The 22,491-nt window shown below is 41.7% G+C and overlaps 1 protein-coding gene and 1 long non-coding RNA gene across 3 annotated transcripts in view; one reads left to right on the forward strand and one right to left on the reverse strand.

Moving 5' to 3' along the window:
• SGCZ (sarcoglycan zeta) overlaps window positions 1–22,491 on the reverse strand; it is a 542,307-nt gene that overhangs the window by 92,364 nt on the left and 427,452 nt on the right. The gene's annotated exons all lie outside the window — the stretch shown is intronic.
• On the forward strand, window positions 4,066–7,853 carry LOC310686465. Its single transcript, XR_014515946.1, has 3 exons — window positions 4,066–4,192; window positions 6,361–6,419; window positions 6,836–7,853. It is a non-coding gene; the product is annotated as an uncharacterized lncRNA (long non-coding RNA).

The following is a 22,491-nucleotide window of genomic DNA, read 5'->3' on the forward strand; positions in this document are numbered from 1 at the left end:
CTGCAAATGAGATAGCTTCACTTTTAAATGCATATTGAATCAAGTTTATCCTCCACCCCGAGCTGTAATGCACTGGCTGAATCCCCCCTTGGCAACCTCAGTATCACTTGTTCACCTCATTATATTATATACACTGCAAGGGTGCCTGGCTGCAACACCGCTCACCGAAAAAAGTGAGCAGACTTCTAAAACAATATGATTCCAGAAAGCTGCGACTTGCCAAAACAGTTAATAATTAGTCCAATTCATTGTCTCGGAAGGAGGTAAGATGACAAGTATCATATCACAGACGCCTTTGAGCTGCCTTTGTGCCAATTGTCCTATATGCCTATGTGCACTTGGCTTTTGAAAGGTCAACACAAAATCAGCTGGCACACTGACAGTTCATATTTATTCTAATTGCTATAATCTAGTAGAAAATTACCTTGGCCAATAAATCATTTGCAAGCATTCCTGCATAAAGTAAAGCTTGCTTTTATCCAAGTGCCAGCTGCCAAGGGTTGTGCTCTTTGTTTTTTACCCCTGTTTTTGACAACACAAAACTTTGGATACAAAACCTATAAATTTAACCATCAATACTGGCATTATTAAGGAAAATTAAACCAGCTATGCCTTTTTTCTATATCCCATTTCTACCTTTCATTAGGAAAAAGATGTATGAAAAGAAATCTTATTTAACTACTCTTAGTATCAATTTCAAATTTGCTATTACAATACATTCTTCAGGCAATCTCCTGCCATAGTTATTAGCGTAAGAAAATAGTATTTCAATGTTCAATGGATGCATACATAAGGAAATATGGATCAGAATCATGTGGTGTGTTTGGGATCCAAATAATTGAACAACTAGGGGGATTTGAAGAAATTGATCTCTGCGAATTCCAGAATCAATTGATCTGATCTGCTTCTCCTGGACTGATGTGTGGATGGGGACAAATCCATTTTTGGGATATTATACTTTTCAGAATTTTGCAATACAGGTTTTTAAAATAAAAAATGCATCAAAATGCCTATTTTGATAGGAAAGCCATCTAGAAATGCCTATTTCTAGTGAAAGCATGTCTAATTTTCATATGTAAATGCTTTTTTAAAAACCCAACAACCTGCAATTTAATGTGGAAAGCAGGACAAAATGGGAAAACGTATGACACATAAAGTGTCATACAAAAATTACTGGTCCGTATATTATTATCCAAAACTAGCTTCATGTGTTCAGGGGTCTTGGTTTTCTCAGGTAAGTTTCATCAGCTGCATAGCAAAGAGCTTTTGAAAGTACCGGTAAATACACTTTTCACAACAGATTGTGATATGGGATTGGAAGCCTGCTGTCCAAAGGAGAATACATTTTTGAAAAGGAATAGCACATTTTGGCATCCATAAAGTACATTTTGGAAGCCTACTCTATGCCCCAAACACACGTCTACTTTCAATGTATGGCATTCTTCAGTAGTTTTTGTTCATTTATCATATTTCTTAAACCAGGACTGGCTTTTCCATTCATTCATTCATTCATTCATTCATTCATTCATTCATTCATTTTGTATACTGTCCTTCATCCAAAGATCACAGGGCAGTTCACAACATAAAAATAGAAAATAGGATCACAAAATGCATGATAAAACAAAACAAACAAACCAATGACACCCCCCACAAACACATTTAAAAGGTCATAGAATTTCAATCAGCCAAAATCCTGGTTATAGAGAAACGTTGCTGTTTGGTGCCTAAAGATACGTAATGAAGGTGCCAGGCAAGTCTCCCTAGGGAGAACATTCCACGAAGGGGGAGCAACTGCATAAAAGGCCCATTTTCGTGCTTTTCAGCTAAAAAGGGGGGGGGGTTCTTCTGGTGAGGATGGAGGAAGACATGCTTCTTCCCATTTCCTGAACCTCTCTGAAACCTTCTAACAGTGACACTGACCTCAGAATTGTACTTGTCAAGAGGGAGAAGGGGCCCATTTGCAAAGGTAAAAAGAGCTGACACTGCCCCCCCTTTCTGCTCTGTTGGTAGAGCTCACATCATCACCTGCTGGTTAATTCAGTAATGATGATGATGATGATGATATCCATAAGCCTGCTCCGCCCCGCCCCCCCAGTAATTTTCAGTAAGTTTATGAAGATGGTAACTGTGGCGTTTGCCCTCCTAGGTGGGTCATAAGGAAAGGGTTAAATGAGCGTGTAGTGATTGGCCAGTGGGAACCCAAGGGGAGGAGTTAGAGTTGGAGTTGTTGGGAAGTCAGTTGGGAGTTGGAGAAGGAAGAGGGAGGATAAGTCTGTGGGTTGGTTGAGTTTTGATGTGAGAGAAACTGTGAGGAGGAGTCAGATAGACAGTTGGGATAATCAGAAGTTATTAGGAAGGTATAGGCCGGTAAAGAAACTAAGATTAAGAAACTGACAAGGAAAATTATCTGAAACCATAAACTTGTTAATGCTTATAAAATAAACTTGCTTATTTGATTTAATGTTAACAACTGTCTGGACTCTGTGTGTACCCAAGAGTAACGGGTTGGTGGCAGCGGGGAAACAATCACAGTGGTGGCACAGGGATCAATAGACCGTCAAACGTCCGGGGACCCTGTGTGATCGCCACAGTAACATTTTAAGACTGATTTTTTATTTTTTTTTATAATGAAACAGTTTGAGACATGAGTGGTTAACCCAGGCATAGGCAAACTCCGGCCCTCCAGATGTTTGTGACTACAATTCCCATCATCCCTAGCTAACAGGATCAGTCAGGGATGGTCAGGGATGGTGGGAATTGTAGTCCCAAACATCTGGAGGGCCGGAGTTTGCCTATGTCTGGGTTAACCCATAGCAGTTAAGTCATATTCAATCCCCACTCAAGCAATTTCTGGTGCTCCCAGAAGCCCCTCAACAATCTGGCTTCTTCTTAAAATAAGAAAATAATAATTTTTAAAAGAAGCCAGATGAGTTAGCACCAATGTCTTAAACTGTTCTGATATTTTTAATATGCCCATCCTTAAAATGTTACCATCTTCGTAAAATCGCTGTCAAAGCATGACCATAGTTCAAAGGAAGAGTGGTGAAATCTAACTTTGCACCTTCAACGTATTTTAATAATTTGGTAATTGTGTTTGGCCACATATGGCCTCCTGGGATTTATAATTAGGAATTCACAGATGATTAAACACAGCTGGCTTACATGATTACATCATTCCAACTAATTATAAATAGGTCATTTCCTTCAAATATCCAATATATTTACTGTGGCAAAGGGTTTGGGGAGGGAGAGTTTAGCAGATAAAAAATATCCAGTAGAATTTCGATAAATGTCGGTTGGATGAAAGGCAAAATGAAAAGCATCTTTCAACTGTATGACATTTATAACATGAGAAAATAACCTCTTTGAAGAAGAAATCCAGTATGAAGTTATGCTAAATGGGGTACAAATATTATTTATGTTGTAGGTGGGCAAGCTTTCTTAAGTCAATTGGCTTGACATTTTTCAAACACCCGTTTTTGATGCTGTCAGCCAATTCTGATTTCTACTTAAATCACACAAAGTATAATAAGCATTAGCTTTCATTTAAAAAAGGTTTTAAAAAGCATTTCATTGGTTTTTAACAACAGACCAGCCGCAAGGAACTATTTTTAATATTTGACAGCGCCTATAATTCCTCTGTAGCATTCATCAGTCATATATGCTCATCAGGCATTCATAAATGAAAGAGACAACATGCAGGAATTGAACTGAGATGGCGCTAAGCCAGAGATCGCCCTAGACATTTGGGTGCCTGAGGCAGAAAATCCAAATGGTTCCTGCCATTGTGGGTGTCTTTTAAATGTGAAAACTAAATAACTGACCGTTTGCTAACCTTCCATTGTACCTCAAAATCTGCTGTCTGAAGTTGGCAGCCTCATTCTGCGCAAATGATAGGGCTGGCTTCAATTCTAATTTCATGGAGTCATAGAACTGTAGAGTTGGAAGTTACCCAGAGGGTCATCTCGTCCAACCTCTGCAATTTATAGGTTAGCAGTTCACCTTGGGTACCATTTCGCATCTTAGTGGTGCTTATTGTGTTGATGTTAAAGGCCACCCTTTATGGATCACTGCTCTCGAAACTGAAGACCAGTTCAAGATGCTGCTGGACTAATACTCTCACCAGCCCCAGATGGCATAGCTGGTGTCGGCTATCCCTGTTGTAGACCATCTGAGGCTTCTCTACAAAAGTGTATGTGTTAAACCTGTACCTTACTGTTCTGATGTTACTACACTTGCTTTCTTCCATGTTTGCATCTTAAAAGCAAATGTGTGTGTGTGTGGGGGGGGGGAGTCCTGTTAGAACTGGCCCACAGAAGTGTAATGTAAGAAGTGTTTCAATTCAGAAGGCAACTTGTGAAAAGAAGGCTACAGCCCTCCTTGACCCTTGTTATCTATTTATTTACATTTATCCTCAGTTTCCCAAACTTGGGTCTCCAGCTGCTTTTGGACTACAATTCCCATCATCCCTGACCACTGATCTTGCTTAGCTGGGGATGATGGGAGTTGTAGTCCAAAAACAGCTGGAGACCAGGTTTGGGAAACCCTGCTCTAAACCTACTCTCCTAATAGTAATAGTAATAGTAATTTATTATTTGTACCCTGCCCATCTGGCTGGGTTTCCCCAGCCACTCTGGGCAGCTTCCAACAAAGATTAAAAACACATTAAAAACTTCCCTGAACAGGACTGCCTTCAGATGTCTTCTAAATGTCAGGTAGTTGTTTATCTCTTCCCACAACCACTTTGAATCTACCATGAGGGGATTTTTGCCCAGTTACTTCATATAAATATATACTGGCCAGGATCAAATGAGACCTATGTACAGAGGCAAAGTATGGATGGGTTACTGATTTTCCCTCATTGTTGTAGCCCTTTACACCCAATGCGATGCTGAGGTAAGTGGTCCCTTGATGGTTAGGGACAATTTGGGAGTGGGGCATGGGATACAGCACATGGGGTGACTGAAAAGGCCATACATGGTGCTTAGGATCCTGAGAACTATATATGCATATATATATATATCCATGTTAATGGTAGCAATATGGTTCTGTAGTCCACTGCAAGCTAAATGGTTGGTGCAATCTGGCTCTGAAAAGGAAAATGAATACTCACTGTTGAGTTTCCTTTCTGTGCTCTCCAGATGCAGACAGTCCAACAAGTGATTGGGTAGTGGGTAGTGCCCTCCCTCTTGGACTGAAGGCAGGATCCTGACTGGACAATGGCCTCTGGTCCTAGGGAGGAGTACACATATGCCTTACCCAGACCTAAGGTCTGAACAATTAACTAAACTAAGAACCCCTCACATAAAATAATGGTATACCATCAAACCATCTTTAAGTGATTGGGTAACAAGGTTTTAAAAAGCAAATAGCTAGTTTATCACCTTAGATCCATAAGCGAGAATCTAAAATTGGAAGCACAGTATTTTTGCTTCAAGGACATAAAGGTGAAAAGCTCAAGTCTGATGCTTTCCTGTCCTTACTGTCCAGAGGAAAATGTGCTGCCATGTTACAGTGGACTCACCAAGCTAAAGAGAGTCTTCCAGCCATGTATGATGGCGCATGGGGGCTTGATAAAACTCCTGCCTGCCTGGGATTGCAAAGACGAGGGGGAAAGTGTTGTCAGCAAGCCATACTATGTGGCTGGTGGACAGCATTTGGCTCAGCCAGGCAAATGTCACACTGGCGTCAACTATGGCTTGGTTTGGCTTTGGTTTTCCTATATACACGATCCTTGCAATATTGGCCAGCCCAAAAAGTAACCTCAAAGTTTCCACCCCATTCTGGTAAATGTACAGAACCTCAAGCAGTTGCCTGATGGCTTAGAATCACCGATGAAACTATTACTCTTATCAAAGTGACTTCCACAGGAGATACTTTCAGTGCTTCTTTTTAGTGCATTCTCATAACCCACCATTTTACAACAGACCTCTTTGCCTCACATCCCTCCCCTAGCCAGTTCACAAAAATGGCCCCACCGCTAAATTCCTTCCATGAGGCTCACAGAGCAGCTAAAATGTGTCCTGGTAGGATTGTGGCAGCTTTACAGCCTGATCTGGATTGATATGAGTTTACCTGAGAGCAAGTATGATAGGATTATTGCAACTTTTCAGTCGGTTAATTCAGAAGTAAAATTGCAATCCTAATCCTACATTCCTGGGAGTAAGCCCCATTGAATTCAGCAGGACTTCCTTCTGAGTAGACATGGTTAGGGTTGCTCATTCTTGCAATTTACTCAGAAGTAAAGTCAATTTGTTTAAATGGGAATAGTTTGGGACAGCAGCAAACAACTACTATCTAGATAAGGTTCTGAGGGTACTGAAACTTTTTCAAATTTATTTTCTGTACATTTGATTTCAGGCAAGTTGATCCAAGGCGTGAGCAGATAGAGGAATAGTTGTGACAGAGGGAGAAAAAAGGTGACAAAAAAGGGTGGAATGCAGAAAAGGAAGAGGAGACCCGGGTCCCCAGGGAAGGAGATGCTTAGTTAAAGTTAATTAAATTAATATGCAAATCCTATGCATCTCTACTCAGAAGAGAGGTCCATTAATTTTAATGGGACTTACTCTCAAATAAGTATTCAACTTTAATATGGGTTGATTTGGAATGAAAATTAGTTTTATTTAATTGCTTGTTAAAAAAAGAAAGAAATAGGAAATGGCAAGACTTTGCAAAGTAAAAGAAACAACACATTTTGTTTTGGAACTATAACTGGACATTGTTTTAATGTGGGAGAAGCCATCATCCAATAGGGGCAACAAAGAACAGCTGCCATCTATATTAGGTTCTGGGGGTGATGAACCTTGCGCAGAAATCCTGTTCCTTTTTATTTCAGGCAAGTTGACATTAGCAAGGAGCAAGGGCAACTGAAAGGTGAATTTAAAGATGGCAGAAAAGGTGACACAAGGTGGAAGAAAGTGAGCAAAAGGAACAGGAAATGAGAGAGGAAGGAAATATCAAGAAGGTGAAATGGAGTAGAAGGAAGAAAGTATAGAAGTTTGAGAAGGTAAAGAGAACGCAGAAGATGACAAGAGCAGAGAGAAAGAGGAAACAGGCAGACTTGTGAAAGAAGAGGAGCCGAGGGCATGTGGTAACCGAGAAAGAACTGAGAAAGTGTGGGGAGAAAGCAAAGGTAGAAGGTGAAAGAACAAAGGCAAGACCGGTGATGGAGGAAAAAGGTAGCAGAAAGAAAGAAGGCAGTGAAAAGTTATAGAAAGTGGTCCAAAAGCTTTTTTGGGTAACAAAACACAAACATAAATGGTTGTGATTATGTATTTATTTCATAAAATTTCTCTGCGGCTTGATCGTTAAAAACTTCAAAACAGTTTACAGAAAGATAAAACCGAGGAAAATTCACGACCATATTTTCAAACGTACAAAAGTTAAAATCTGAAACAGATTAAAACAAATTGCCCTCTTGCTCAGCATCAACCACAGGCTTAACTGAAAGGGGTGGGATGGAAGCCAAAGAGAGGATGCAACTATTAACAGGGTTCAAAAGTTTCACGGCCAATACCTGAACTAATGAAAAAAATAGTAGGCCAAAAGAAAAGCGAAAATGTGTAGGTAGGTCCCATGTTCCTGGCCGAGAGCCTAAAATGGGTCCTGGGTCTGGATTAGACTAGAAGCGACTCTGAGATGTCAAGCAGGGTTTTCTCCCAGCCTGACCTGGTGATGCCAGGAGTTGAATTTGGGACCTCTCCACGTAAACCAGATGTTCAGCCACCAAGTGATGGCATAATAGTTGCCAGTAAAAAATTGCTCCTCACTCGCATGATTGCTGCAGCCTATGCAATCTGTTTCCCAAGACTGGATTGCTCATAGTTTTCAGTAACCTTTCAGTTCAGCCACAGTGTTCAAGTGCCGACTTATCACCAATGGGAAGTCGGTTACATATGTTGCAGCATGCATGGTCAGATTATTCCCCTGAACATGTAAGACTCTCAGTGACAATAACACTGTCACCTTAATGTATGAAGCTGACCAAGCAATGAAAAGAAAAGACAGAACAAGCTGTCTTTTTCTACAGAACCTTATAATCTTAAAATAATCACATTTTTTATAAATGAACAAACTTGTAAAATTTAAAAATCACATTACTATTTATTGTTAGGAGGCAAGCAAGGTTACTCCTAGGAAGTACATTAACCAAACTGGTGGGATTCCTGAGAGATGTTAGTCGATACGCTTTAGCTGAACATTTTCTGCAGCCGTAACTTGCATACAACATTCCTAGTTGCTATCCCTTGCTTCCTGGTCATCAAAGAAAACTGACACTGCTATGAAGTGTCTAGGCAAATGAGTAATGATCAAAACTCTAGGGTGCTTCTCAAAGTCTCTTCAAACACAAACAAATAGGCCCTGAAAGGACAAGCACATTATCTGTCAAGAAAACAACAACAAAACCTCTTCCCCATGATCTTTAAAGGTATCGAAACATCAGCCAGGGTTGACTTGAAAATGCTCTCTGAAGTAGCTGTCTCATTATTTTTTGGTGACGAATCAAAATATTGACAGTCTGAGGTGTTTTATATATTTTGGTATCAACTTTATGGCCAATTTGGAGGTGACTTTAAATGGGTCTTTGCATTGAACATGCAAGTTTTTTTATTATTATTTTTAAATGCAAGCAATTTCTGCTGCTGTGGGATGCTGTGGGGTTGGGGTTGATAATTGTTGGGATTCTCACCCTTCGGTGGTCCTGTATAAACCCCCACCTGCTATTTGTACCAGGAAGAAACAGCAATACAGTGGTACCTCGGTTTTCAAACGTAATCCGTTCTGGAAGACCGAGTTCCAAAATGTTCGAAAACCAAAAACTCAACAGCTGGCAGCTAGGCCTCAGGATCTTGCACTCAGTGGAAGCCACGTGGCATGTTCAAATTCCAAGGCATGTTCAAAAACCAAAGCATTTACTTCCAGGTTTACGGCACTCGAAAACCGAAATGTTCGTCAACAGAGACATTCGAAAACCGAGGTACCACTATACAGAAAAACACAAAGTACTGCCACATGCAGTTTGGCCCTCTGACAATGTAAGAGGAAGCAGGCACCTGTCCCTTGGCACTACGGACAAGAACGTGAAGTGGATTAAAAAAAATAAAATTCTAAGAATCAATAAAGCTGTTTGCATTGAACATTCAGATAGCATCATCTTAATTGCCTTTCAGGTGGAGAGTTTCTACAACATATTTATTACAGTTAAAAATCAATAACCCTTGTATAAAAGCACTACTTAAGAGCAGAAAAAAATGTGTGTTCATAGCATAAATAAATGCATTCAGAATATTTTTGTTTTTCTGAAGGGCTTGGAGAAGCTGATAGGCAAGATCACCAGTGACCTGACCGGTGTACTGCTGTCTCGACTACTGGGTGGGATTTTGCAGCCTTGAGGCAGCTCGCACCACTGCATCATGCTGCCAAGGGGTGAAGGAGAAATGTTATCATTTCCCTTCTTCCTTGGAATTCTAACCAGGTGCAGAAGTATGATAAAGGACTCTGCGCCACACAGCAGAACGATACAGACAAATGGCTTATAAAGTACTTGCATGCACAGTTTGGTTAAGTTCCTGTTTGTTCATGAAACTCTCTTTATTTGCAAGCATGCTGGCTGTGTCGGATTTGAGGATAGACATAAATGATGCATTAAGGATGTATGTGTTGCAGCCAGTGGAGGGGGGTCCCTAATAATAATAATAATAATAATAATAATAATAATAATAATAATAATTCATTTATACCCTGCCCTCCCCAGCCAAGACCAGGCTCAGGGCAGCTAACACCAGGTATAAAAATAATTGATTAAAATACAACTTAAAAACAGGATTAAACTACAACATTAAAATGCAGCCTCATTTCAGTAGGAACTCAAATCAAAAACGTTTTGGGAATGAAAACGTCAAATCTTCACCAAGGCCAACTAACCAGACTGGTCCTATGTGGGCCAGAAAAAAGCCAGGGAAGTCCCCAAATAGGAGTTCCATGACACAAGGAGAAAGGAAAAAGGAAATAGGGGGAGGGGATCAAGTTGATTCCAAGCCAAAGGCCAGGTGGAACAACTCTGTCTTACAGGTCCTGCGGAAAGAAATCAGATCCTGCAGGGCCCTGGTGTCATGAGACAGAGAATTCCACCAGGCTGGAGCCAGTGTTGAAAAGGCCCTGGCTCTGGTTGAGGCTAATCTAACTTCCTTAGGGCCCGGGACCTCTAGGGTGTTGCTATTTATGGACCTTAAGGTCCTCCATGGGGCACATCGGGAGAGGCAGTCCCGTAGGTATAAGGGTCCTAGGCCGTGACAAACAGGGGCTGCCACACCAACCCCAGTCTGCCCTCAGGCATCCTCCACTCTCCCAACCAGTCCAGGGGTCAGTATGGCTGTCAGCTGCTGCCTCCTCCTTAGTGCCAGTGTGCCCTTTGCAGAACTCAACAAGGAGGAGGATAGTGACAAAACTAGAATATGTTGGATCTGCCAGACATTGGCTCTGGACCCCGCCTACTGTTGGCTTCTATGCTTTCTGACCCATCAGTCTCAATGGGTACCAACCATCACCAGCTATAGCTCCAATGTAGATGGCGTGGCTCTACCATTAAGCAGAGTGAGGTGGCTGCCTCAGACGACAGGAGCTGGGCAATGGCCAATGGCTGACTTTGGGCTTTCAAATTTCAGCCACACCCTTTGTGACGCCAAAATGTGGCGCCTTCAGCTCTCGTCTTCCACATTATGTAATTTCTGCGGTGCCCCTGCAACGCCCCTCAGCTTGGCGTGTAGCACAGCAGCACCATGTCTCTTCCTCCTTTCTCCTCCAGTGACTCTTAGTATGTTGCATGTTTCCTCAGTGGCTGCTGTATGAGAGAGCAGGGGAACTCATGGTGTGATGATGAGATATCAGATGTTTTGCCTTCGTGAAAGTTAATGGGTGCAAGAGAGGAGGGGGCGGCGCAAGGCCTATGCAATTGGCAACGTCCTTAATTTGTCATTCTGGTTTTCAGGCACTGTTAAAACTCAAACAAATTCAGGATCCAGATTTAACTGGTAAATCTGTAAAATAAGAACAAACTATTTCCCATGAATTCTTGCTCTCATTGACTACAAAGAACAGTCAGAATTCAAGGAATCCTTGGCGTATAGTTCTGTAGCTGGCTTATTCAGCGTAATGTGTGTTTCACAGTCAGTTCCAGTTAAAATAGGTCACAAGAGGTCTTTTCATCATGTAATGGCCATATAACTAACTGGAAAAGACCTCAATATAGCCACCAAATCCCACCATGTTCTAGAAAAAAGTCTTGCCCGAAGCCTCAATATTCTTTTCTACTTTCCCTTCAGTGTATTCCCACAACTGTATACTATGCTTTGAAATCTTTAGGTATTCTGAGAAAATTCATGTTGTGCATATAATGGCCTTTGTGTTCTTCATAGGTCAAAGCCTATTTATAGACCCTTTAACTTAATTCCTTCACTATGTTGAGGGAAAACCTCTAATATCGCACTGTACAGACACAGATAACAATCACTGCATAGTACACTACATAATTGATTTTTTTACAGCTCTCTACAGTCATAAAATGAAACAGTATTATCCTATTTGCATGTGTATTCTGTTGTGCTGCTTTCTGCAAGATTAGTTGAAAGCTACTGATGGATTTATACATTTCCCCTACCTTAGATCAAGAGAGAGTAAAGGAAATGCTTTTCCATCTTGGGTAAAGACGGATGACATCTTACTGCAAACCACTGGAATGCACACTTCTGAAACACCCCTTGCAACGCATATATAAATTGACAGGGACACATGGAAAATAAGTATTTACAGAAGACCAAGATAACAGCTAGGTGCCTATTCAGTGTTAGCTGAGTGGGTACATGAGACAGACCTAATAAATCTTTTTTAAAAGTGAAAATGCTTTATAGACAGGTAGTCAAACTTTTTCCAAAGGTAAATAAATTGAAATGTTTGAGTTTGCCACCCACACAAACTTCAGCATACAGTAATGGATGGCATGGACACACACACAGGCAATTATTTAGAATTCAGTCTTAACACTTTGCTGCAGAAACACATAATATTGGATATTTGACACAGCAACGTTTAAGTCAGTGTTGCAGATCTGAATAATGAACTGCTGTCCCTACTTGAATTAAATTGGAAGCCATTTTAGAATGCATTATATTACTGTAAGATTATACCCACACCCATATATATATATATGGCAATATTACCACACACACAAACTCTCTCTCTCTCTGTGTGTGTGTGTGTGTGTGTGTGTGTTGATTATGGGATTTTGTGATGCAATGAAGCTTCTGGCAGTGATAAGAAAGCCTCTGACTGCCCTTTGCTTAGCTTCTCTGATCCTAAGGATTTCTGGCTACCCATTGGTGGCTCAATTTCTCCAACCACTGAAAGTGGCAGGACATTAGGAGCTATACCAAGGAGCTAGGAAAGGGGGATTGTCTGGAGATGACAGTGAGTCAAAATACAGTGTAAACTTGGTGTCAAACGTAATCTGTTCCGGAAGATCGTAATTGCAATGGAGAAAATGGAGAAACATGCCTCGGAAGCCATCTGACCTCTGAGGCACGTTCCAGAACGGAAGCATTCACTTCCAGGTTGTTGGCGTTCAAAAGCCGAAACGTTCAACTTTCGAAGTGTGCGACAGTCAAGGTTCCACTGTATAGAAGTAGCCAAGGAAAGGCAATGGTGGAGCTCCTTACAGAAGCTCTCACTCTTCTTTCCCATAATGCCTCTGGATCAATGCTACATCAAGTCCAACTGGGAGCCACCACTTTCCTCCCAGCAATCTTCCTTCAAGTGATGCTACAATTTGGCATTGCTTTGATTCCAGGGTCATCCAAGGAGAGAAGGGGGGGGGCATTAGACAGAAGAAGAAACCTCCAATGTCACCCATCTGCCAATGGTAAGTATTGTCCTGAACAACTTTGGAAAGCTCTGTCTCCCTGAAACCTATCTCACTCCCCATTTTAGATGCCTTTTTCAGTGCCAAATAAATTTTAGTTCATCACTCATTATTCTTCAATCTAAACACACACATGCACTGTCCCATTAAACTTTAATTAGTTTAATGCTAATCATATGTCCAGTGCGCTTCCGATGCCACAATGTCCCATTACAGCAGAGCATTTCGCACAGCGGCTCAAGAAGGGCTGGAGAGGCAGCATCTTTTCAATAAAGGAATCTTGGAGCAAGCGGTTTGGAACTCAAATAAAAGGTTTATTTACACAAAACAAAAAAACCCTGGTGAAGAATCACACATTTCAGCAAACACGCCCCAAAAGAAAGGGGAAAGGGGAAAAAGGGCAAACACAGGAGTGAGTTGACTATTTATACAAACTCACATTCCTGGAAGCCTAACGACCTTCAGCTGCTCAGTGATTAGAGCGTCTTGACTAGAGCTTCTTAACCCTTTAATACCAACACCCCCTCTCGCTCGTAACACTGAGCTGTACCAACCTTAATTCAAATTTAAACCTGAACAGAAACATTTATGAGATTGCGGACTCAAAGCTTTTGTAAAACCGTCTGCGAGATTTTCTTGGCTTGGACAATACTTTAGTTCAATTAAACCTTGTTTTACACTTTGGCATACATTTTGATAACGGATATCCAAATGTTTTGTGTGTGCCTTGAATTGACCTGATTTAGCTAGTTTAATACAAGGTTGATTGTCTTCCCACACTCTGATAGGTAGGGAACATTCTCCAAACAATTCTTGTACCAGTTGCTTATAAAATTCCAGTTCTCTACATACATCTGATAATGCATTGAACTCAGATTCAGTTGAACTTAAAGCTATAAGTGATTGTTTTCTTGATCTCCAACCAATTAGTGCATTTCCAAATTTTATCGCCATTCCTGACACTGATTTTCTATCTGGTCCAGCATCTGCCCAACTGCTGTCGGCCCAACATTCAAGTTGTGTGCTGCCCTCTGCTGATAGTTTTAAGCGAAACCTTTTGGTAGTTTGGAGATACCTTAAAACTCTTTTTACTCCTTGCCAAGCATGCATTGATGGTTTTTCAGCTTGTCTACACAGCATGTTGACAGCATATGTTATATCGGGCCGAGTCCACTGTGCAATGTGGAGTAGACTGCCTATCGCTGACTGGTAAACTCCGGGATTACAGAACTCTGCCTGTTGCTCAGTTTGAGCATCCTTTGTGTAACTTAACTCCATTGGGGTTTTAACACCAGCACAGTTGTCCATTTTAAACCTTTCCAGCAACTGCTGGATCTTAGCTTCTTGGCTGAGCCAATAGTTCCCATTTTCATCTTGTTGAATTTTAACTCCTAGATAAACAGATACATTGCCTAGTGATTTTATCTGAAACCTTTCTCCAAGCTTTGTGGCAAATTGTTGTACAAGTTTATCGTCCTTTCCACTGTATAATAAATCGTCAACAAATATCAAGACTGCTTCTTGTTCACATCCCGAGCCTTTTAGATAAAGACACGCATCTGCTGCACTCTTTCTGAACCCCATGCTCTCTAGAGCATCGTTTAAGCAGGAATTCCAATTACGGGCGGACTGTTTCAACCCATAAATGGATTTGTGTAGGCGCCAGACCTGGTTTGGCTTGTCTCCTTCAAAACCTGGTGGTGGCGTCATATAGACTTCCTCCTGTAAGTCTGCATTTAAATAAGCCACATTGACATCAAAATGAAACAGCTTATTTCCCTTCTTAGCTGAAGAGGCTAAAAGCATTCTTAATGACTCCGATCTTGAAGTAGGGGCATAGATTTGAGAATAGTGAACTCCTTTGCGCTGCGAAAATCCTTTCGCAACTAGTCGGGCTTTATATTGCAACTCCTCAGTAGTTGTGGGCTTTAAACGATATACCCATCGACAACCTACAGCTTGTTGCCCTTTTGGAAGCTCTGTACTTGTAAACACACCGAGAGACTTCATTGAAGCTATCTCTTTTTCCATTGCTTCCTGCCACTTTACGGCTTCTGCGCTTGGAAGCTGTTGTACTTCCATATAGCTATCTGGCTCACACTGTGCCATATTTACGTATACACTTGTCACCTTAAACCGCTCTGGCGGCTTGCCCTTCGTGGCACGTTTTGACCTGCGCAATTGCTCCTCTTGTGCCCCCTCTGACCGTTGGCTGTCAGAATCTGTCTCAGACTTTATGTCTGGATGTGCCTCTAGGGATAAAGACCTCCGTTTAGATACCTCCCTTGGGCTTGGTGTTGCAGGCGACCTGCTTCGCTTTTGCTGTCTGCTAGGCCTAATGACTGGCGATGTTGGAACACTCTTAGATTCTGGCTTTTCTACCTTAGGAGAAGAACCTTGTGCCTGGTCAGAATCTGCATCTGGACCATGTGCACCGTCCCCTTCTGGCTCATCACCCTCTGGACTTTCTTTCTCAGCATAAATGCCTAAATCATCTCTCAAAATGTCAGGGTTAGCATGTAAGTGAGTCCATCCGGATTGCTCACAAAATTCAGCGCTCCTACTGAGGACCACTCTTGTAGTATCCCCATCTGGGTTCACGAACCTCCAAGATTTGGCATGTGGTTCGTACCCACAAAAGATGAGTTTCCTAGCCCTTGGACTTCCCTTTTTCCTTAACGCTTTTGGGATAAGTACATAGGCTTGAGATCCAAACACCCGAAAGTAATTAACTTTGGGCTTCTTCCCATATAAAGCAAAATATGGCGTAGTATCAATTACCGAATTATATACTCGGTTCAGAACATGAGTAGCCGTCTTCCAGGCTTCCGCCCAGTAACTTTGAGGAAGTTTAGCATCAAACAACATAGAGTTTGCCAACTCTTGCAGAACCCTGTTCTTACGTTCGGCCACACCTCCTTCTTGGGGGGAGTAAGGTGTAGACAGACGATGCTTAATTCCCTTTTTCTTAAAGAAATTCTGCAACACAGACCCGGTAAATTCTGACCCTCTGTCTGTCTGAAAAGCAAGTACTCTAGTACCGAATTCAAGTTCTACTGCATGAACCCAATTTTTAACTGTTTCTGCAGTATCTGCTTTTGTTTTGAGAGGAAAAAACCATGTAACCTTTGTTTTGTCATCTGAGAGACACAGTGCATACCTCGAACCTCCCATGCTAGCAACAGGCATTGGGCCACATAGGTCCATATGCACAAGTTGGAATACTTTGTCAGATTTCCTATTTGAACTGGGATAGCTGCATCTATGAACCTTCGCCCTTTTGCATGCAGTACAATCCAAATACTTAGTACATTTGTTCAATTTGCACCCTTCTGATAATTCAGGTTGTCTTTTAACATACTGAAAATTAATATGTCCCAAACGGCGATGCCATAAATGAACACAAGAATTATGGGTAGGTGAGTTCACACAACCAGCATGAACCTGTTCAACTTCATCTGGACTTGTCTCAAAATAATATAACCCATCTCTGCATTCCACCTGCAAAAGAGATACGTTATTCTTTGAAATAGTGCAAACCCCATTTTCAAACACAGTTTTAAACCCATTTCTATCAAGTTCTGACACAGACAAAATACACCCCTTCATTCCCTTTAGCACGTAGGCATCAATTTCTGTTTGCAAACACTTCAAAAACACTGTGCCTACAGTCTCTAAGGAACGTTTAGTTGAATCTGCCATTGTCACAACTTTAAGGGTTTGCAAATGTCTGCAATTCTGCAAACGGACACTAGATGGCGCCACCAGGTGGTGAGATGCACCACTGTCGATCAACCAGCGTAGATTGCTGCCTTGGCCACGCCCTTGCATCAACGCCATTGCTGAAGCCATGTGCTGTGTGCTGTGGGAGTAGCCACGACCTCCTCCTCTTCTTCGACGTCCCCTGGAACTCCTTGTCTGGTAACTAGGGGTAACGGCCTTGGTGCTGTCTTGACCAGGTTCACGTGTACAATTCCTGATTAAATGGGAAGAGGAACCACAGCGAAAACAGTGTCTAGCTGCAAAAGCATTTACTGTGTTCTCAAACTCAGCATCCCCACTCTTAGGCACAGCATAACTCCCCTTTGAAGACAAACCTCTTTCTCTTTGCCTTTTATCCTGTTCATCAGCAAGTCGAGAAGAAATGTATTCAAGGGTTAATTCAGTTGAAGGCATAGCTTCCAAAGTTAAAGCTAGAGTCTCATAGCTTTTATCAAGAGAAGACAACAAAATGTATGACTGCTGCTCCATAGAGAAAGGAATGCCCAGCTGTCTTAGTTGATTAAAGGCAGACACCATTTTGGCAATATGTTCTTTCACACATGCTCCCGGTTGGAGACGTAAATCAAACAAACATCTTGTAGCATGGATCTTGGCCCCCGCAGTGTTTCTGGAATTTAACCGCTGCAGAACCGTCCAGACCTCATGCGTGTTCTTTAACTCAGAAACATAAGGCATTTGCTCTGGTCCCACTGCCAAAACTAGTAGACCTTGGGCTTTCCTGTCGTGTTTCTGAGAAGCTGCCGCTGCTGCTTTGTCTTCTGCAGACGCGTCTGCAGCTGCCTGTAAAGGCGGTGCTTCAGTACAACTCCACAACTCTTTTGCTTGCAACCAAACCCTTACTCTAGCCTTCCAATCTTGCCAATTTTTCCCACTGAGTCGCGTAAATGGGACAGTAAAACTTTCCTGGGACTCTGCCATCCTCCCTGGGGCTTAGGAACGATACTCACAGACCTGTAGACCGTCTCCCAGCTGCTGAGGTGGCTCCTCGAGGAATAAGGCATCTTCCAGCGAGTACAAACTGCGCAGTGCCTCTTTAAAACTTTTCCTAGGCACGTTGCAGGACTCAAGCTGCTTTGAAGGCTTTCGTTGTCGGCAACCGCTTCTGTCTTCGCTCCAGTCCTTGCATAAATCACTCTGAACTGCACTCCTTATCTCCTTCTTGACGTACAAACAACCATAACCTGTCCCATTAAACTTTAATTAGTTTAATGCTAATCATATGTCCAGTGCGCTTCCGATGCCACAATGTCCCATTACAGCAGAGCATTTCGCACAGCGGCTCAAGAAGGGCTGGAGAGGCAGCATCTTTTCAATAAAGGAATCTTGGAGCAAGCGGTTTGGAACTCAAATAAAAGGTTTATTTACACAAAACAAAAAAACCCTGGTGAAGAATCACACATTTCAGCAAACACGCCCCAAAAGAAAGGGGAAAGGGGAAAAAGGGCAAACACAGGAGTGAGTTGACTATTTATACAAACTCACATTCCTGGAAGCCTAACGACCTTCAGCTGCTCAGTGATTAGAGCGTCTTGACTAGAGCTTCTTAACCCTTTAATACCAACATGCACCATACTGTATACAGTCATACCACAGGTTACAGATGCTTCAGGTTGTGTTTTTTTTGGGTCACAGACCACCAAAACTGGGAAATACCAGAATGGGTTACTTCTGGGTTTCGGCGGTCGTGCATGTGCAGAAGCGCTAAATCGCGCTTTGCGTATGTGCAGAAGCACTGAATCGCAACCTGTGAGTGCGCAGATGTGCTGCTGCGGGTTGCAAATGTGCATCCCACATGGATCACGTTTGCAACCCGAGCGTCCAATGTATCTGGGTTTGTTCTACAGTCTACGGCTCAAATCTACTCCGAGTGCTCTTTATTTGTTCCCATTTATGGCTTGTTGCACAGTCTGAATGGTCTTGATCCCATTTCTAAGCTACATACCCTCCAACAATTCGCCGATGAAAATAGGAACACCCTGTTCCATCATCATCATCACCATCATTTTACTATTTATACCCCGGCAATCTGGCTGGGTTGCCCCGGCCACTCTGAGCAGCTTCCAACATATATAAAAACATAATAAAACATGAAACATTAATAAACTTCCCCATACAGGGCTGCTTTTAGATGGTTTGGAGGTTGGATAATGCCATACCCTCTAACATTTCTCCACTGAAAATAGGGATGCCCTCAGGAAAAGTGGGTCATTCCAGGATCAAATCAGAAACCAGGATTGCTTCTGTAAATCCACGAATGTCACTGGAAAATAGGGACATTTGGGGGGTCTGTAGGCATATTCCCTGAGCCAATCGACTCCCATCCCAGGCCCAGGCCATAAGTATGATAATAATTTTATCAGTGAAATTTTGTCATAGACATAATCTTAAAGAACTAATCAAATCTTTTACCTCCAGGTGATTAGTAACAGAGCGCAATGTGGACCAGCAGGGCAACTTTCTAATCTTATATCTTTCATTGTCCATTTATTTATATGAGGAGTAGTGCAGCAGCTTTCTGTGAAAAGTAAAAGCTGTTTCTTATTATAAGTGCCCTTTGACCAAATAAAAAAAATAAAAAAGTTAATTAGATTAGGATTCAATTTAGTCTGAGGGAGTAATAGTGAGCAGGGTATTCAATATGCTGCCCCATAATATTCTAACAAAAGAGGTCACATAGGGCTAATTAAATCCCCCTTTTCACAGTGAGAATCAGACTTCCATTTAAAACATACATCTTAAACTAGGAACCCATTTCATTTTGTTTGCAAGCTTATCCACAAGATACATTTGTTACAAAATCACTACCACTTTGCAGCCCTTGCATAATGCTAGGACACTAGATAATTACAGATATCCTACTTCGGCTCTCATCTGGTAAGCTTAAGAATGGGACAAAGATCTGTCCCATCTGAAGTATATGCTTGCTGTTACTAACTGTCCATCACTTCCATTTTCTTCCAGGAGTTTCCAGAATTTATCCAATTGAACCCGAGTCTCGAGTCTTACGCCTAGTTCCCATGACTGAATGTTTCTGTATGACAAAGGTGGGAAAGCCTCCAGGGGTCTCTATGTGTCCTTTGGACTTCTCCCCTCTGACTTTTCCATAGTTGGATGTAACCTACTGACATCTAGCTTTCTACATACAGATTCGTTTTTATTTTTAGTGTATATGAAGGAATTTTTATTTACATGAGCTGCTGTCTACTGACTGAAATGGTGAAGCCCAAAGACTGGTCCGCCACCTCCATGAGAAGAACTAGGCCTAAAAGTGTGAGAGAAATATTCTTGTATGCTACAGTAGCCGCAAGAATATTAATCACCACAAATTGGAAAGGGGAGAGAACCCCGAGAAAGCTGGAGTGGCAAAGTAAATTGCTGGAATCCGTCAAATTGGCAAAAATTACAGAAAAACTGAGAGGTCATACTGATCAAACATTTATTAGGAAATGGGACATGTGCGAAAAATACCTGAAGGATTACTGTAATAACATGACGTCAGTGGCAGGCTTTGAATGATTTCTGTGGTATGAAAATCATAAGAGAATATAATATTGATGAAAATTAATAAAAGAAAATGAAAATACACAGTATGCTAGCTAGATTAAGTGGCAGTTGTATGATGGGGTGACGGGAAGTTGTTAGAAATTCAAGAAGAACGTACAGTAGTACCTCGGGTTAAGAACTTAATTCATTCTGGAGGTCCGTTCTTAACCTGAAACTGTTCTTAACCTGAAGCACCACTTTAGCTAATGGGGCCTCCCGCTGCTGCTGCGCCACTGCCACGTGATTTCTGTTCTCATCCTGAAGCAAAGTTCTTAACCTGAGGTACTACTTCTGGATTAGAGGAATCTGTAACCTGAAGCGTCTGTAACCCGAGGTACCACTGTATTGTGATATGATGTAACAAATTTCACTACATTCTTTCTTTGGTTAACCTTCTTGTTACTTCTTTTTAATCTCAATAAAGCATATTTAAAAAAGACAGAGAGGAGAACTAGGCCTTATCTGAAGTGCATAATAAAGACCTACATTTTATCCCCGTGTGTGTGTGGTGTCCCCCCCCCCCATCCCCATTCTTATTTATGAGTCTCTTGATTGTAGAGGCTTTCATTCTAGGTCTACTTTTGCTCCACATGAACTCATCAACTAATTTCCGCTAGATTCTCAAAGAGTCTGGAGGCATGTATATTTTCACGCTAATTAACAGGAAGCCCCAGAAATGAACATTTGTAACACCTATACCTTTATCTTCAAATGAGAAACAGTATCAGCTGTGCATTTCAATAGGCACTTTGAGAGAAGCATTAATTCATATTAGTACAGTTCCATAATATCAAATAAAGCAGATGACAGAAAATATATCAGCACAATAACGCCCCACCTAAACCTAAATATTAAAAGTGGCCTATCCATAGGAGTTGCATAACAGAGCCCACAAAGAGGGGAAAGGGCATCAGCCAACATGTTTTACTTCCACCATGTAGCAGACCATAAGTCTTTAAACATATGTGGCCTCCAAATTTGCCCTAGACGACTTGCCCACAAATTCCTTTGAGATGCATTCATTTTGTACATTAGATGCACATATCCAAACAGTTTATTCACTCCTCTCTATCCTGCCCCCCATTTTATAGTCTGCTAATTGTACTCTGTTGTCTTTGTCCATGGAATTTTCTTGCCAGGGATACTGGAGTGGCTTGCCGGTTCCAGCTCCAGGTGGATCATGTTTGGTCAAAACTCTCCACTATGACCTGTCCGTCTTGGGTGGCCCTGCATGTCATAGCTCATAGCTTCTCAGACTTATTCAAGCCCCTTCACCACAACAAGGCAGTGATTGGGAAAGATTGAGGGCACAAGGAGAAGGGGATGACAAAGGACGAGATGGTTGGACAGTGCTCTTGAAGCTGCCAACATGAGTTTGACAGGAGTGCCTGGCAGGCTCTGGTCCATGGAGTCATGAAGAGTTGGACACGACTAAATGACTAAACAACAAATTGCGCTCTAGTTGATCTTTTCTAGGGATTAAACCACGGATTCACTTGAGTATTTTTAACAAGCAGTCCATAAAGACAACCAAGCTACCCCTGATGGAATTTGCTCACCAAGGAGTAACTGGATTACATGGGTGGATAAGGGAAGCCATTATACCAAATGGTCTGCCATGTATTTTGCAACACATTAATGAGTGATGTGTGGTAAAATTCTTCTTACTATCAGGCAAGATGATACAGGTTATCAAGGGTCCCTCCAGACATCCGCATTTATCCAGTACCAGGTCAATTCAACATCTTTTCCCAATATACTTTTGATTATTGCCATTTTCTCCTTAATTCTGTATCTACAACAAGCAGATAATAAGGGTTGTCTCTGCCATTCAGATATGAGCTGCAGTGCCAGAGTTGTTCTGAGGGGAGTTTGATTGGCATGGCATCCAATAAAGAAAACAAGGTTTTTCCTCCTCTGTGTATTTTTATTTCTTTAATGCTGCCTGCCAGCAAGCAAAATGCTAAGACTTAAGTATTAAGTAGTTAATTATATGTACAAAATGGCTTACAATCCCAGAGCTTGCTTTTCAGGAACACTCAACTCACGCCACTGTAGCTGAAATGAGCAAATATTGCGGATAGCAACAGCATCTCTGAATACAATGGTACCTCGGGTTAAGAACTTAATTTGTTCTGGAGGTCTGTTCTTAACCCGAAACTGTTCTTAACCTGAGGTACCACTTTAGCTAATGGGGCTTCCCGCTGCCGCCGCATGATTTCTGTTCTCATCCTGAAGCAAAGTTCTTAATC

Source organism: Podarcis liolepis, assembly GCF_965112155.1.
Source record: "Podarcis liolepis genome assembly, chromosome: 9".
NCBI lineage: Eukaryota > Metazoa > Chordata > Lepidosauria > Squamata > Lacertidae > Podarcis > Podarcis liolepis.